General features: G+C 43.4%; 1 long non-coding RNA gene across 1 annotated transcript in view; it reads left to right on the top strand.

The window, feature by feature from the left end:
• LOC107182034 overlaps window positions 1-11,314 on the top strand; it is a 17,058-nt gene that overhangs the window by 2,235 nt on the left and 3,509 nt on the right. The window contains exon 2 of the long non-coding RNA XR_001512753.1: window positions 3,022-3,085. This is a non-coding gene — a long non-coding RNA (uncharacterized LOC107182034). The remainder of the gene's footprint in view (window positions 1-3,021; window positions 3,086-11,314) is intronic.

Genomic DNA, 11,314 nt, shown 5'->3' with positions numbered 1-11,314 from the left:
TTCTGTGTGTCCTGCCACTCTTCCTGTCAGTGGTTCTCAACCTGTGGGTCGCGACCCCTCTTGGGGTGGGACGACCCTTTCACAGGGTTTGCCTAAGACCATTAATTACATATTGTTTTTGTGATTAATCGCTATGCTTTAATTATGTTCAATTTGTAACAATGAAATTGGGGGTCACTACAACATGAGGAACTGTATGAAAGGGTCGCGGCATTAGGAAGGTTGAGAACCACTGCTTTATGTGAAGGTGGCCAGTATTGCTAGTGAACGTTGTCACCGTGAAGGCAGAAACTTTTAGGCTATGTGACTTGGTTTGGTGCCGCACACACACACAGATCGGATGCCTTGGATAGCATGGATATCAGGGCTTGTGTGAAGAAAGAAATGGATGTGGTCGAAGGGGTTCAAGGAGGCACACACCAAAATGTTAATTGTGGTTTTGTTTGGGAAACGGAAATCTTTAATTTATATTGTATACATTTCTGTGAATATTACTTTTTTATTTTTATTTTTTATTGGGGCATGACATACACCCACTAAAGTACACGAATCATAAATGTACACCTTGAGGAATTTTTATATTATACATGTAATTACCACCCACAATAAGATACAAAGCATTTCCAACACCTGATAAGGCTCCCTTGTGCTTCTTGAGAGCTGATAGACGACCAGTGACTACTATTCTGATCTCAATCACCACAAATTAGTTTTGCTGGTTCTTGAACTTCATATAAATGGAATCAGACAGTATGTACTCTGTGTCTGGCTTCTGTCACTCAACAGATGTTTTTCAGATTCATCCATGTTGTTGGGTCCAGCAGTATTACTTGTTATTTTTTTATTGCTCTATATATTTCATTGTGTAATTATGCTCCAATTTATCCATTCTACTATTAGTGGGCATTTGGGTTGTTCCTGTTTTTATCTTTTATGAATAAAACTGCTATGAACATTCTTCACAAGTCTTTTGGTAAATACAGGGTGTCCCCCCAAAATGTATACACACTTTAACAGCAGATAGCTCAATTTTGAAAATAAAATGTATTTTAATAAACACTGCCTTTGTAATTATTCAAAGTGTTTATACGTTTTTTGGGGACACCTGATATATGCACTTATTTCTCCTGGGTAAATGCCGAGGAGTGGAATTGCTAGGCTTGGGGCTTATGTTTCGCTTTTGTAGATACTGCTAAATAGTTTTCCAAAATGTTTGAAGCAATTCATGTCCTTGCTAGTAACCTCTGAGAGTTCTAGTTGTCCCACACCCTCACCAATACTTGTAATACAGTCTTTCTGTTGTTGTTGTTGCATGATTGCAATATAATCTTTTTGGAATAATAATATATTTTATAATCAGAAAAGAGTCAAAATATAAATATTTCCATGACCACAAATCTTCTCAGGTGTTGGGAATGCTTTGTATCTTATTGTGGGTGGTAGTTGCATGTATAAGATAAAAATTCCTCAAAGTGTACATTACGATTTGTGTAGGGAGACGATGTCACCCACTGGTGGCTTCCCTCTGCTTCTCATGCCAAATGCAAGTCTTCAGCAGTATCCTCAACCCAGCACAATTTCTTTTTCTCCTTGACTCCCACTCCTTTGAGCCTACAGATATTTATTATCTACCATGTGCTAGATAATGGGTTGGCTTCTAAGTGTCCAGTGGAATTTATAGTTTGCTGGAAAAATAGACATTAAACAAAAAAAGCGCACAACACACATAAATATATCATTAGACATGATAATTAAGAAGACAAGAAGGTGATGTGAGAGAGATTAACACTGGGGGGCAGGGAAGACCTCTGAGGAAGTCATGAGTATTTAGGGCAAAGTTTGAAAGAATAAGCAGGAGGCAGAAGGAACAGAGACAATGAGGCAGGAAAGAACTTGGTGTTCTTGTCAAGAAAAGAGGCTGGCAATGTGGCTGGAGCACAGCGAGTGACGGCGCAAAAGGAGGCTGGGAAGACAGGCACGGCCCAGATCAGGCGGGCCTGGCTATATAACCCCCTAATCTTTCTATTTAATTGGGTCCCTTCTCTCTTGGCAAACTCTATCAAGATTGACCTCCTCCAAGATGCCTTCTTGAATAATAATACATTGTTGTAATAATATTATTACTTTAATTGCATCATTGTTCCAATAACTTCATTACGTAATTTGTTTGTAGGCCATTCATTCTGTTTCCTAGGAATGTATTGGTTTATCCCACAAATGTGGGACAGCCTTCTGTTTCCTCTTTTGCCTGATCTCCAAGCACCCAGGGATGGTCTTTTGACCGTGAGTGTCCCTTGGCACATATTTTATTCCTAGAAATCTCTAGGAATGTAAGCAGATAACCCCGGGGGTCCTTACTTCCCTGGCTGGAGAACTGACCCAGTCCCAGATCTTCAAAACCTGTTGTGGAGCCCCCACATTTCCCCAGGCTCTGTGCATATTTTCCCAAACACCTTCCTTATCTCCACAGTTAATCGTGCCCCTCCTCCGCTCCAGTCACCAGACTAGAGGCATCGCTGCGGTTGCTAAGGGACTGAGGCTGGGGCAGGTGGGAGTGAGCTGAAGGATGGTACGGCAGGGAGTCAGGCTGGTCAGTAGGAAAAAACTCTCCGCTGTGAGGAGAGGAAGGAGAGCAATACATTTCCAAGCGCCTCTCCGGCCAGTTTTTGTTGTTGTGTGTGTTATCTGCTTGTTGGCTCTGAAAGCTTTTAGAATTACAAAAAATAAAAATAAAAAAATCTGGTGGCTTAAATTTTATAATGTTATGGCTGGTTGTGGTTAGTCAGTGTTGATAAAACAAGGAAGCTGTAGTCCATCTTGACTGGTCATATCAAAGTCCTTGTGAGGAGAATGGACCGTGAAGGAGGCCCCTGAGTGCTGTTAACAATCCAGGGATATTTCGTGATGAGAAGCCAGAGTTTTTTGAAAACTTGTACGTGGCAGGGAGTGTGGCTGTGCATGTTCCTCTTTTTACAGACCTCCCACCCTGAAATGCATGTATTGTATTTATTTTAATTTTAGCCATGATGTAAAGGTATATGCTGGGCTGCTGTCACTCTGACAGATCACCCTACCAGCTCAAAGGGTAAATACGGTTTTCTTTTCATAACTTTTGTGCAGTAACAAGGTGAGGAACATTTTAGCTCATAAATTATTTACCAAACCTCACAGGCATAATAGGCTGTGTGCATATTCATCAGGCTATCATCCATTATTCATAAGAAGTTCACTTCAACTGTTAGAAGAAAATGAGGTTGTTGATTGAAACGCTGAAGAAATGTGGGCTTTTGTCCTTCCCCCTCCTTCCTCCTATCTGAGTTGGTCTGGAAGTTTCCATCAAAAAATGACATTGTAGCGAGGAAAAATTTATTCCTGACACGCAGATGTGTAGATAAAAGGGGAAGAAAGCTTGGAGTAGGAAATAAATTGGCAGAACCAACCGCCAACCATTTAACGTGGCTAAAGGCCCCTGACTCCTGCTTCCACAGGGAGTGTGCCCCGGAAGCCACCAGGGGGTCCCCTTCCTTGCAACAAAGGGCAGCTTCAGCAAATATGACAGTGTCAATGCTTATATTAACTAGGACAGAGGTTGCATTCTACAGTTGAAGACGTATTTATCTTCCTATTTGACCTTCACAAGTCCGTGAGGTAGGAATAAGTTTCAGGATGAGAAAACTGAGGGTCAGAGAGGTAAATGATTTGTCTAAGGCCAACCAGCTGGTGAGGAACAGACCAGGACCAGAACCTAAATTTTCTTTGGCATTTCATGTTCTTTATATTCTGTCTTCCTAAGTCCTCTGGGTGGTAAAACCCACCATCCCCAAGATAGAAGCATTTCACAATGTTTTCCGTGAACCATTGATTTTGTTTTTCCTTTTTTATAGCTTTATTATTTTCGTGAACTACAGAAGCAATGTAGGCGTGATAGCATCAAATAATACGAAGTTCTATAGACTACAGTAACGTTTGCTTTTGGAAGGTGCGAGCGTGGAGCGGGAGCCCGGGGTCCGGACCGGGACCCGAAGCCACATTCCCTGAAGCCTGGGATGGGGGCGGCGACTCCCAGCCGCCGCCTTTCCTTCCGTGGGTTAGTCATCTGCCCTTCGCAAGGTTGGAAGTCAAGTTCACGTCCATTCCCAAGCCCCAGGCGGGATCCCGCTGGGAAACAGGAGAGGGAACTCGGACATAGTCCAGCCAGCGCCGAAACTTCGGGGCAGAGCCTCATTCCACTGGGGGCGGGGGCCCAGGTCCTGCGGGCTCCCCCACCAAGGAGGGTTGTAGAATATTATAGCTCCTGGGGGTTTTGTTTGGTCTGTAGTCCCCGTAGTCCTGCCCCCCAGACTGTCAATTCCTCGACAGCACAGGTTAGGTTAGGACTTAACTCACTTCTGTGTTTCCTACCACTCTTTATGTCAGTGGTTCTCAACCTGTGGGTCGCGACCCCTCTTGGGGTGGGACGACCCTTTCACAGGGTTTGCCTAAGACCATTAATTACATATTGTTTTTGTGATTAATCGCTATGCTTTAATTATGTTCAATTTGTAACAATGAAATTGGGGGTCACTACAACATGAGGAACTGTATGAAAGGGTCGCGGCATTAGGAAGGTTGAGAACCACTGCAAACCATCCTATCAGCACTAGTATTTCTCAGCTCTCATTTTCCCAAAGAACTCCGGGCCAGTATTGCAAAGTTGCCATGGCTAGCTCTTATTATTTTGAGAAGAGTGGAAAGGCATTTTGTTCTTTCAAGAATCCGGGCAAAGTTTTTGTTCAATTGAAATATTCCATTCTTTCTTTACAAGCTGCATCAGCAATACCTCCCACCTGTCAGAGTTATATATACGCCAACAAGAGGTTTAATCATTTTCCCAAGCTCACAGGCCCCTCCCACCCTGCGTACAATGTAGTGGCAAGTTCGTGTGCATGAGGAAGAGACTCATTAACTCCATGGCAAGTGTGTGGTTCAAAGTATCTCTATTGTAGGGAGTCAAAAAAGGTTATGGAACTCTCATTTTAAACAACTTTCCCAAAGTGTTAAAGTAGACTTGTATTGTTTTCTTTTTGTTTGTTTCTTGAAAAGGACAGGGAGACAAAAGTAGAGATAATTCCTCTACAATGTGATCCCGGTGGCTGAAGTGGGCAGGTTTCTGGGGCTTTGTTTAGCTTCTATGTTTGTTACATAGTTGCATGGATTTGCAGCTCAGAGGCCTACAGCGGCAGTCGGGGAACATTGGTTTCCTCCATCACTGAAGCAAGCAAGCGTCATGTTAGTTTCAAGCTGCCTGACTGCCGGCGGCCATCTTGGCTGGCAGTTAATTTGCATATTGCCCTGATTAGCCAATGGGAAGGGTAGCGGTCGTACACCAATTACCATCTTTCTCTTTTATTAGATAGGATGTTTACTTTGAATTTATATTAGTTCACACAAACACTCCATCCATGCTTTTGTTCCGGCCCTCCGGTCCAGCTTAACCCATTGTGGCCCTCGAGTCAAAAAGTTTGCCCACCCCTGGACTAGAGAGTAACAAATGTCCCTCGTGCATAGGCAGGCTGTGAACTGCCATGTCTGCCAGCCACCACTGCCACTGGAACAAGCAGGAGACTATAATCCAGTCAGATCCAGAGACTAGGTTCCCACCTGGCCGGGGCCACTTACTAGCTGTGTAACGAGGGCACATTAGCCTCTTTAAGCCACAGTTTCCCATTTATAAAACGGGACTAACACGCCGCGGGTTTTTTAAGTGTTGGCTGAGATAATGTATATGAAACCCAAGTGTCCACATTTTCCTCCATTTATGGGTTACCTCTCTCTAGTATATTTAGGGACGTGGAATGGGAAACAAGGTTCCTTTCAGGCCTATCCCCTAGGACCTAGGAGGTCTTCTGCTTGACTGTTTCATTCTGTCCTGGGCCACTCACTTGGCTACTAGCCCCAGCCTAGAATTCCTGGTTCCTCTGAATGAAATACATCTATATTCTCAATGGGGCACAGCTGTGAATTCTCCCTAACATCCTATATAATAAAGAGCTAATATGCTAATCAGACCAAACAGCAGAATGACCGTCTGGACGACCTTCCGGATGAAGCTGGGGCTGCGAGGCCGAGCCCCTTGCACGAATCTGCATCGGGTCTTTAGTGACTTCATAAGGTTATACTTGGCCGAAGGGTTGGAGGAAAAGTAAAACAAATTCTATGACTAAGAGAAAACATTAAAACTTTGGTTTTTAACTTTCTCTATATCCACGTGTAAAACAGCTAAGAAGTTCAATCTTTATTAAGGGGTCAGGTCCTTTCATGGATGAACTGGAGCTTAGCATATTCTTAGGTCTGCTTCCCTCCCAAGGGACTCCTCCTCCAAACCTCCGCTCCTCTGAGGGAAGCCCAGGTCCTTCCGCCCTCTGGTCCCTCAGCTGTCCCCACAAGTGTACTTTCCCAAATATGACAGTCCGCAAGAGATGAGTGTGTGCAGGGGGGAGCAGGGATAAGATGCCAAAGTGCATGTGTCCCGGTGAGCATTGGCACACAGCCCATCCAGCAGAACTGTCTAGGGGACGCTGGCACCCCAAGTCCAGACTCCTTCCAGTCTCCTGAGGCAAAGGAGGTACTATTCTTCTGAGTGCCTCTTTGGAAAGTAAGCAAGCTTTGGAACACACACACACACACACACACACACACACACACACCTTGAAGAATAAAATGAAATCTCAACCCCCAAAGCTGCGAATGTTCATGTGTGTTGGCATCACTCCATTACTTTACTGTGTTGTTTTTTTAAAAAATATGTTTCTATTGATTTCAGAGAGGGAGAGAGAGATAGAAACATCAATGATGAGAGACAATCATTGATCATCTGCCTCCTGCAAGCCTCACACTAGGGATCGAGCCCACAGCCCAGGCATGTGCCCTGACCGGTAATGGAATCAGCATCAGCCTTCGGACTGAAGGGTCCCGGGTTCATTTCCAGTCAAGGGCACATGTCTGGGTTGTGGGGGTCGGTCCCCAGTAGGGGGCCTGCAGGAGGCAGCCAATCAATGATTCTTTCTCACCATTGATGTTTCTATCTCTCTCTCCCTCTCCCTTCCTCTCTGAAATTATATATATAATTTATTTATTTAAAAAGCACTAAATGATTATGATGCAGAGATGCAGGTGTTTTGGGATTTCACATTGAGAAAACCTAATCAAAACCCCAAAAGAAGAGACACTGCCCTAGGATTTACTAGGCTGCCCAGCAACAGCGGAGTTAGGCCTGCGCACTATTAGGCAGAGCGGTGTCAGTGCCTGCCCTACAAAGGCTTGCCAGGAATAAGAAAGGAGGGTCCGTTTCTGAGTCATACACCTTGTAATCCTTGCTCCCTTAGTTACACAAAGACCAGCCAAAGCTTTGAAAAGGCTGCTTCAAAGAGCCTGATTGGCTTCTTCCACAAACCTCCACCCTTCCAGTTTGGGCTGGCAAATAGGTGGCTTGTTTTTTTCTAGTTACTTAACTGAAGAGCACAACACATAGTAGGTGTTCAATAAAGGTACCTTAAAAAGCTCTAGTAAGTCTTTTTAACTGGAACTAGGGGGCCCAACAGGAAGAGGCACCTTTGTTCTCTGAGCCCTCAGAGCACAGTTTACCCACCGCCTCTGTAGCACTTACCACATTCTGCTGTAATTTTCCTTTCAGCATCTGTCTTGCCCAACCACATTAAAAGAGCTCATTAGCCATCATCCTGGGCTTTTCCCTTTCTTCATCCCCACACCTCTATTGAGGTGTAACCGACATATAATAAACTGCACGTTTAAAATGTACAATTTCATAACTTTTAAAAATACACATTTTTATTGATTTCAGAGAGGGTGGGGGAGAGAGAGAGAGAGAGAGAGAGAGAGAGAAACATCAGTGATGAGAGAGAATCATAGATCAGCTGCCTCCTGCACGCCCCCTACTGGCGATCAAGCCTGCAACCTGGGCATGTGCCCTGACTGGGAATCAAACCCTGACCCCCGCTGGTTCATAGGTTGACCCTCAACCTCTGAGCCATGCTGGCTGGGCAATTTTGTAACTTTAAAATTTTCATTTAATTTATTGATTTTATAGAGAGAAAGGGAGAGGGAGAGAAACATTGACTTGTTCCACTTATTTATGCATTCGTTGGTTGATTCTTTTTTTTTTTAAATATATTTTATTGATTTTTCACAGAGAGGAAGGGAGAGAGGTAGAGAGAGTTAGAAACATCGATGAGAGAGAAACATCGATCAGCCGCCTCCTGCACATCCCCCACCGGGGATGTGCCCGCAACCCAGGTACATGCCCTTGACCGGAATCGAACCTGGGACCTCTCAGTCCGCAGGCTGATGCTCTATCCACTGAGCCAAACCGGTTTTGGCCGTTGGTTGATTCTTATATATGCCTTGACCAGGGATCAAACTGGCAACCTTGGTGTATTGAGACGATGCTCTAACCAGTTGAGCTCCCAGGCCAGGGCCCAATTTTGTAAGTTTTGACACGTACACACCCATGAAACCAACACAATCCAGATAATGACCATATCCCCCAAAAGTTCCCCTTCGTTTACATGGGCAACCGCCAGTCTGTTCTATATCAGTATAGATTAGTTTGTATTTTCCAAAATTTTGTATAAATGGAATCCTGCAGTCTGCACGCTTTTTAAAATTCTGGTTTCTTTCACTCAGCATAATTGAGTTTATTCATGTTGTTGTATGAATCTACATATTCCTTTTTAAAAAGTTCTCACCCGAGAATATGTTTATTGATTTTTTTTGAGAGAGAGAGAGAGAGAGACAGACAGACAACTGATCAGTTACCTTCCATATGTGCCCTGACCGGGGTTGGGACCCGAAACCTGGTATGTGCCCTGATGACGTTCCAACCAACTGAGCCACGCTGGTCAGGGTCCGGTAACCACGTTTATAGGTATCTTGTGTATTCTTCCAGAAGTTTTTTACTCAAATTCTAATGAATATTCTTGGTTTTCCTGTCCTTTTACACTAAAGGCATCATGCTAAATACACTGTTCTCAATCTTTTTTATTCACTTAAAAATTTTTGGAGAGCTTTCTCATTCTTTGTTACAGTCACACAGTATTTAAATGTAGATGTTCTAAGATTGATGTTACTAGTTCCCCATTGATGGACATATGGGCTATTTCTAACTTTTTCCTTTACAAACAATGCTGCAGTGAAAAGCTTCATATACAGTGTTTCTCATGAGTGCAAATATATCTGTAGAAATCATTCCTAGGACTGGGAACAGTGATTTGTAATTTTGATGGATATTGCCGAAGTATCTTTATAGGAATTGTACCAATTTACAGCCCCACCATCAGTAAAGTGTCTGCTTATCCACAGCCCTGCACATAGAGTAAAGTTAGCAAATGTTTGGAGCTTTGCCCATCTGATAATGATATCTGTGTGGTTTTAATTTGCCTTCTTATTAAGAGTGAGGCTGAACATCTTTACATCTGTTTAGAAGCCATTTGTATTTCCTTTTTTGTGAAATGTCTGTAAATGTCATTTGTGTGTATATCTATATCTCTATCTATCTATATATATATATTTAATTGATTTCAGAGAGGAAGGGGGAGGGAGAGAGAGATCGAAACATCAGTGATGAGAGAGAATGAGCTTAGGTAAGCCCATAAGCCCACAACCCAGGCATGTGCCCTTGACTGGAATTGAACCTGGTACCCTTCAGTCTGCAGGCTGACTCTCTATCCGCTGAGCCAAACCAACTAGGGCAGCGTTTCTCAACCTGTGAGTCGCGACCCCTTTGGCGGTCGAATGACCCCTTCACAGGGGTTGCCTAAGACCATCCTGCATAACAGATATTTATATTACGATTCATAACAGTAGCAACATTACAGTTATGAAGTAGCAACGAAATAATTTTATGGTTGGGTCACAACATGAGGAACAGTATTTAAAAGGCTAGAAGGTTGAGGACCACTGAACTAGGGCAATAGTTTTTTTATTTTTAAAATAATTTTAAATTGAATTTTAGAGAGAGAGGAAGGAAGAGGGAGAGAGAGAAACATCGATGCGATAGCAAAACATCCATCAGCTGCCTCCTGCATTTACGACCCTCACTGGGGATCTAGCTCAACCCAGGCATGTACCCGGATCCTGAATGGAACCAGCAACCATTGGGTGCATGGGACGATGCCCAGCCAGCTAAGACACACTGGCTAGGGCATTTGCAACTTTTTCTAATGGTTGGTCATACACTGATTTCTCAGGGTTCTTTATATACAGGGGGGATTAGCCCTTTGTGATACAAATTGCAAATATCTTTTCCAATGTGTTATTGTATTTTGACTTTATGGAGTTTTCATCCCTGACATTAATCCTGTTGAATAATTAAATAAAACATTAATTCCAATATTAGTCCCTTTGTTTCTCTTTCCTAAATATTTCTAGAATCTGCCTTGGCTGGTATGGCTCAGTTGGTTGGAGCATCATCCCATAGACCAAAAGGTCATGGTTTCAATTCCTAGGTCGATGTTTATTTCTCACATTGATGTTTCTCTCCTTCTCCCTTCCTTTCTCTCTAAAATCAATTTAAAAAGTTAAAAAGAATAAATATTTTTGGGATCCTCCACACCCTTTCTTTCTACCCCCACTGCCACTTCCCTAGGCCAGTCCGTCATTGTTACTCACCTAAATTACTAGGTTGGTATTCTAAATGTCTCCCAGACACACCTCCCTTCTTTTTGTTTGTTATTTTTCAACCGAGGACATTTCCCCATTGATTTTTGGAGCGAGTGGAAAGGAGGGGGAGAGACACAAAGAGAGAAACATTAATGTGAGAGAGACACACCAATTGGTTGCCTTCCGCAAGAGCCCCAACCATGGCCAGGGATTGAGCCTGCAATCAAGGTATGTGCCCTTGACTGGAATCAAACCCGGCACCCTTCAGTCCGCAGGCCGACGCTCTATCCACTGAGCCAAACAGGCTAGGCCTCACATCTCTATTTCTATTCTTTGGAATCTATTCTACATTCTATAGCCAGAAAGATTCTTTCTAAAACAAAAGCGTGATCATGTTACTTTTCTGCTTAAAATTCTTCAGTGGCCGACCGAACCTGAGCCTCTAGGATAGAATCCATATCTTAAGATAGGATCTTCCATGCTGGCTCCCGATTCCCTCTTCAACTTCATCTCTTCCCAGTCCTTGCTCCACTGAACTGTTTTCATGTCCTCCCTCTCCATAGGCTCTCTCACCTCTAGGCCTTTGAATACGCTGTTCCCTCTTTGAGGAGCCTCTTTGCTTGCTTTCCTTCTACTCACCCTTCAGATTTCATCTCAC

The sequence above is a fragment of the Myotis davidii genome, unplaced genomic scaffold (genome assembly GCF_000327345.1).
Source record: "Myotis davidii unplaced genomic scaffold, ASM32734v1 scaffold233, whole genome shotgun sequence".
Lineage (NCBI taxonomy): Eukaryota > Metazoa > Chordata > Mammalia > Chiroptera > Vespertilionidae > Myotis > Myotis davidii.
This window is presented reverse-complemented; position numbering and strand designations above follow the sequence as displayed.